Source organism: Temnothorax americanus, unplaced genomic scaffold (assembly GCF_048541705.1).
Source record: "Temnothorax americanus isolate GAGA-0224 unplaced genomic scaffold, ASM4854170v1 Scaffold44, whole genome shotgun sequence".
NCBI classification, from domain to species: Eukaryota; Metazoa; Arthropoda; class Insecta; order Hymenoptera; family Formicidae; genus Temnothorax; species Temnothorax americanus.
Window position 1 is genome coordinate 32,954 of NW_027509591.1, and position 6,573 is coordinate 39,526.

Consider the following 6,573-nt stretch of genomic DNA (forward strand, 5'->3'; position numbering starts at 1 on the left):
ATGAAGCGGAGAGAGAGAAGCGTGGAAGTATATAAATAAATACAGAAAAAAGAAAACTGAGGGGATAAACAAGGAGATACAAATGGATGAGTGGAGAGACCACTTCATGGAAATGTTAGGAGGGACAAAGGAAAGAGTGGTGCTAAACATTGAAGAGAAGGAAGAAGATGGCACGAGAGGGGAGGTAACAAAGGGAGCTGAAGAAATATCAAGGGAAGAGGTGATTGAAGTAATAAAGAAACTGAAGATGGGAAAGGCAACAGGAGAGGACGGGATTGAGAACAAGGCGTGGAGATATATGCAAAAAGATGTAGGTGAAGAGTTCCTGAAGCTAATCAACAGAATATGGAAAGGAGAAAGTATACCGGGAGATTGGAATAAAGGCATGATTAGTCCAATATATAAAAAAGGAGAGAGAAACGACCCAAAAAATTACCGAGGAGTTACTTTAATGAATACGGCGTACAAGATATACGCAAGTATCTTAAATGCGAGGTTGGAGAAGGAGACGGAGGCCAAGTTAAGGGAAGTGCAATTCGGGTTTAGAAGGAATAGAGGAACGATGGATGCAGTATACACAGTAAACTATGTAGCAAATAAGGAGCTGAGTAAGAAAAGTGGAAAGGTTTTTACATTCTTTGCTGATCTTAAGGCAGCTTTCGATAAAGTAGATAGAAGGAAATTGAATAAAATAATGAGGAAGATAGGAATTGAAGATAACTTGAGACAAAGAATAATGGAGACATACAAAGAAACGAAAAATGTAGTGAAGATAAGAGATAAAAAGACAGAGGAATTTTGGACAGGAAAGAGACTAAGACAAGGATGCCCGTTGAGCCCGAACCTATTCAACTTATACATCATGGATTTAGAGGAAGGAATGGAAAAAGGACAAGCAGGAGGCCTGGTGATAGGGAAAGAAAAATCCGCGACGAGAGAGGAAGAATTGAAGGAAATGATGAGGAGGCTCAAGAGGTATTTGGAAGGGAAGGGTTTGAGTTTGAGTCCAGAGAAATCAAAGATAATGGCGTTTGAGAAAGCTAGGGGGAGAAGGAAGAAAAGGGAATGGAAATGGGGAGGAGAAGACATAGAGGAGGTCAAAGAAATAAAGTATCTGGGATATATTCTACAGAAGAATGGGGGAGCGGAGAATCATATAAAGGATAGGATGAAAAAGGCTACAATAGCGATGAAGAGGACATGAAGCATTGGAGAGAGAATATTTAAAGAAGATTTCGAAAGAAGGATGAAAATGTTCGAGGCACTAATAGAAGGAGTGGCATTATACGGAGCTGAAATATGGGGGTGGCTATACGAAAGCAGATTAGATGTGATAAAAAGAAAGTATGTTAAATACATAGATTTTAGGATTGGATAGTAGAACCCCAAATTATGTAATAGCAGAAGAAACCAAAATGAAAGAAATAAAAGTAAGGGCAATAAGGAGAGCTGCGAGGTATGAGGAGAAGGCGAGACAGTCAGGAAAGAAAATAGTTCAAGCATGTATAAAGGATCTAGAGAGAAGCAGACCAAGGAAAGAAGAAAGTAAGTGGGAGAAGAAGAGAAGAGAACTGATAGAGAGGGCATGAATGGAGAAGGAGCAGCTAAGGAGAGAAATGGAGGCGGGAGACCGAGAGGCGGTGGGGAATCTTGTAAAGAAAATAGAGGAAAGGGAGAAGGAGGAGAGACAGATAAAGATAAAAGAGTCAAGGTACAATAGTAGCTATAAAGAGATTATAACAGAGGAGTTACCAAAGTATCTACTAGGAAAGAAGAAGAAAAAGGATAGAATGCTGATAGCCAGATACAGATGCGGAAGTGAGGTGAAGGGCAGTCAACATTGGAGAGAGGAGGAAGATAGAAGGTGCAGAATATGCCAAAAAGAAGAGGAGAACATAGAACATATACTAAAGAATGTGAAGCGACAAAAAGCGAGATACAGTTAAAAGAATTTTTAGGAGAGGAAGGAAAAGAACTAGAAGTAATGAAAAGGATAGAAAGGGTTAGAAAAAAGGCGGAGGAAAGGGAAGAGATAGAGGGTGAAGAGTAGGAAGAGAAATTGAAAGACAGTTAGAATGTTGAATTAGTTTTAGAGTTAGTTAAAATGATCTAAGTGATGTATGTATGTTAAAGAGAAAGTTATATGTTTGTAAATTATGTTGTATGTTTGTAAATTTATGTAAGAGTTGATGGAAGTCATCCTAAGCCGAAGGCAAGGATTAAATAAAATTATTATTATTATTATATACGCCCGCGACGGCAATCGCGCGCGCCGGGATAGAGCGGCGGAGCGTTCGGGAAGTACGGCGTCCCGACGCCGCAATTGCGTTCGGCGGCTCTCGGCCGTTTTCGGCATCGCTCGGCGCTCCGAGTCGGTTGCCGCGCTAAGTCCGTTTGCGGACTGATACGCGCGATGGATAGTTTAAAAAAGGGCACATTGTGCCTTGTCTCGTCCGGCGGGTGTTCGGCCGGGCGGCATCCGGCTGATGTTCGCCGGGAATGATGCGTTTCGGGGCGCATTGTTACAATGTGTTCTTTGCTTTTTGTTTTCTGCTTTTAACCTCTTTGCGACTATCTCATATTTCGCAATTCGTCCCGTAACGCGATGTTTTTTGTTCTCTGTCGCCCAAGATAAATTGACGAACTTCAGAAGAGACAAGAAACATCATGTTACGCGACGGAATTGCGAAATACGAAATAGTCGCAAAGAGGTTAAGAGCAGAAAACAGGAAGCAAAGAACACATTGTAAATTTGGCTTAAATAAGATATGTTTTTGTTAAGAAGAGAGTATAATTATATTTTCTATTTTGAAGATGTCGAGTTTCATGAAGCTGTATATCCAATCAGAGTCTCTATGTATGAAATATACAATCCTGGAAGCGTAATTCAAATTTTGGCTCAAGATTCTAATAATCAGTGGTTTAAGTTGTGGAATGAATCGTTTCAGATTGTCCCGCCGACATCAAGATTATTTTCCCCTATCACACCCGTATAACTTTAAAACCAAAATGCTCAGATTAGCATTTTGCCAACAGCAAATTCGTTTTGCGGAAGTGTCGGAGGTGCGAGGGAATCGTCGGAGAGGCCTGTCACCTTTCTCTCCCCGTCCTCTTTTGATCCAGCACACGTCCCGGCGCTGTCCAAGAGTGCAAAAAGTCATGACAACCCATTCGTGCCAAAAGTCAAAATTTGTTTTGCGTGATTCCGAGCAGGACATATTAGCAAATCCTGTAAGAGCCAACCGAGATGCATACATTGCGGTAAAAATAAACACGATATCAATACAGATTGTCCTGATAAACCTCCGCAGAATATCTGTATCAATTGCGGCGAGTCGCATCTGGCTAAATCGTTCAAATGTTCGATAGTTATCAACCTTAAAAAAGCGTACGCTATTTCTGCGAACAAAAATGTCTCTTTATTCAAAGCGAAAAAGATGGTTAACGATTCCTCTAGTGCTCCTAAGACGGATGCCGGATTTGACTACACAAACTTTCCAAACCTTCCCCCCTCCAAGCAGAACTCGCAACTTTCTTCCTCTTACTCTTCACCCTCAGCTGCCTCTTCCTATTCGTCATACAACCGCTTTTAGGAACTACAGAATCTCTAGGAAAATGATAGTTCCACATCATATTCCAGCGCGCTGTCAAAACCTTCCAAATCATCATCCCATTCGAATTTCTCCTCCTCCTCTCCTCCCTCTTCACGCCCTCATGTAAACTTTTCTCCTAATCTACCTCGTGTTTCTAACTCCCGCACCAGACCTAACTTCGCTTTTCCTTTAGCACATTGGAATGTGCTGCTCTTCCCAAATGGCAGAGCCGACAAAGAATCTTCCGCTCTCCCCTCGGCAGAAGGCGCCTCGGCGCCTGACGCTTCAACTGACGCCGATCACACACTTGATCCCAACTTGTCTCTTTCAAATGCATATCCTTCTATGTACAATCAACATGAAATGTTTTTCCATCTCTCCAACATTGTAAATGACCTCAGTTATGCGCTCTCATCCTTCCTTAGTCCTCTCTTAATGAACCTTCCAACTGGAGGATCTTCTACTCCTCCAATGTCCTCTCCCTCTTCAACCCCTCCATCAATTCCAGTTTCCATCAATGTAAACTCTGGCAATCTTCGCAGGCAATAAAGCAGGCTCCAACGCGGACCTTGCAGGTCCGACAGATATTTTACAATGGAACTGCAGAGGTTTAAATAGTAAACTTCCAAAGCTTAAGGCTACAGCCCATAATTGTGATATAATTTGCATACAGGAGTCTCTGTTAACTTCCGATAAATATATTAACATTAAAGGTTTTAATATTGTACGTCTCGATGCAGACACCGTGGACACTAGAGGAGTCTGCACCTTAATTAGGAAAAATTACTCTTACTCGATTTGTGATCTAACGCATCTCGCTCACCTTTCTGCTGAATTTATCGCAATCTTTGTGCCTATCTTGAATCAATAATTATTTATTTGGAACCTGTATACAGGCCAAGGCATACAGGTCAAGACACGCCGGAATCCTTTTTTGAAGGATTCTTTGAATTTGCCCTAAGGTACAAATACATTATGATTGTAAGGGATTTTAACGCCCATCACCCCGACTGGCACGACAGAAGAACTGACAAAATTGGTAAGATTGTTGCCACAGCCATTGCAGATAATGACCTAGTCATATTAAACGACGAATTCCCTACTTATCACAATATATACAGCAACATCTACTCGATTATTGATTTAACTATTGCTTCTGCCAATTTGGCCATTATAAGCGTATATGACCACGAACGAAATGATGATCTCAAAGGCAGTGATCATCTTCCCATAATCACCCGCATAAATAGCCCGTTAACCCCTAAACTTGAGTTCTCTCATAAGCTGAGGCTTAACAAAAACTCCCTCAAAAATTTCGTCCCTCTTCTAAACAAGGAGAAGCAAAAAGTTCAGGACATAAAGGTATTAGCAATGCTCCCGAAGCGTACCAGCAATTAATCAGCATAATTAAATCCTGCATAATGTCCGCGCTCCGAAAAAAGAACTTGACTCCCCACAGCTTATCTAGTAGACGAAAAAGATTTCCAGCCCCATGGTGGAACGACGCGTGTAAAACTGCAATTAATGAACGTAAAGCCGCTGCCAAGAACTTCAAAAACAACTATTCTTTGGAAAACCTGATTAAATATCAGAGATCAGTTGCTGTAGCTAAACGAACACTCAAGAAGGAAAAAGCTCAAGGATGGAAGGACCTATGTGCCACATTTGACACGAAGACCTCTATCCAACAAATCTGGAGATTTATAAAATCTTTCAAAAATCATAATCAAGCCACTCATTCCAACCTTAACACTACTGAGGAGAAGAAACTAATTCAAGCTGCTGTAATGAAACTGTGCCCTCCCTCGTGCTCGCCTAACACCCCCTCGCTGGAGGACATGCTCGTAGAGGACGCTGACAACACAGAGCATCTGGCGCCTTAATTGGACAACCCTATCTCCATGGACGAGATTCACACGGCATTGAAATCTGCTAAGAAAAAATCAGCTCCCGGTTTGGACAAACTGGACCACAACATCCTGACATCCCTACCAGAGTTCTTCTGGGAAAAGTTCTGCGACATTTTTAACGCTCTCTATTAAGGGATGGAACCTTTCCGGCGGACTGGGGTACATTATTGGTCATCTTTATCCCTAAAACTGGGGGTAAGGGAGTCAGACCTATCTCCCTTATCTCTTGTGTCCTAAAGACCATGAAGAAGTGTCTATATAATCGCTTAAGGTGGCACCTCGAGCATAACGACCTTCTGTCAGATGCTCAAATTGGTTTCAGGAACGTCAAATCCTGTTTGGACAGCATTGTAGCCCTAACAAACGACATTAAAGCCGGCTTTCTCAAAGAAGCCTACACTGTAGCAGCATTTTTGGATATTAATGGCGCTTTCGACAATGTTCTTCCTCACATCTTGAATAACGATCTGCTCAACGTTGGGGTCCCAGCCTACTTTTGAAAATTTGTCCTCAATTTAATTGGCGATAGGATCGTCTTCTACATTCAGAATGGCGTCTTGTCGAGTCCTCTCCGAGCTAGAAAAGGTACCCTCCAGGGATCAATTTTAAGTCCTACACTGTTCAACATCTACATTAAGGACATCGTTCAGCTCATCAACCCGGACTGCAAGATCTTATTGTATGCGGATGACATCGTGGTCTACTCCACCAATAAGTACCTAAACAAAGCTATAGAGTCCATCAACGAATCCATCCGGAAAATCACGGATTTTCTTTCTGGTAAAGGACTATCACTTTCGCCTACCAAATCTCAGGCCGTAATCTTCGCACGCAAGAGAAATATGCCGCGTTACATTCCTAGCATCGTCATTGATGAAGACCCGATTCAATATTGTGAGGTTGTCAAGTTTCTGGGCGTGTTTATCGATTGCACACTAAGCGGCAAGCCATACTTCACCTATGTCATAGGCAAATGCAGGAAGGCTCTCAACATCATGACCGCTCTGGCTGGAGTCTGGTGGGAGGCTCATCCTCAGCAACTTATGATGATCTACAGAGGCATCATTTGA

At 42.1% G+C, this 6,573-nt stretch overlaps 1 pseudogene; it reads left to right on the forward strand.

The window, feature by feature from the left end:
- The first annotated feature begins 737 nt into the window (after positions 1-737).
- Positions 738-2,050, forward strand: LOC143903185 (uncharacterized; annotated as a pseudogene).
- Positions 2,051-6,573: the final 4,523 nt, after the last annotated feature.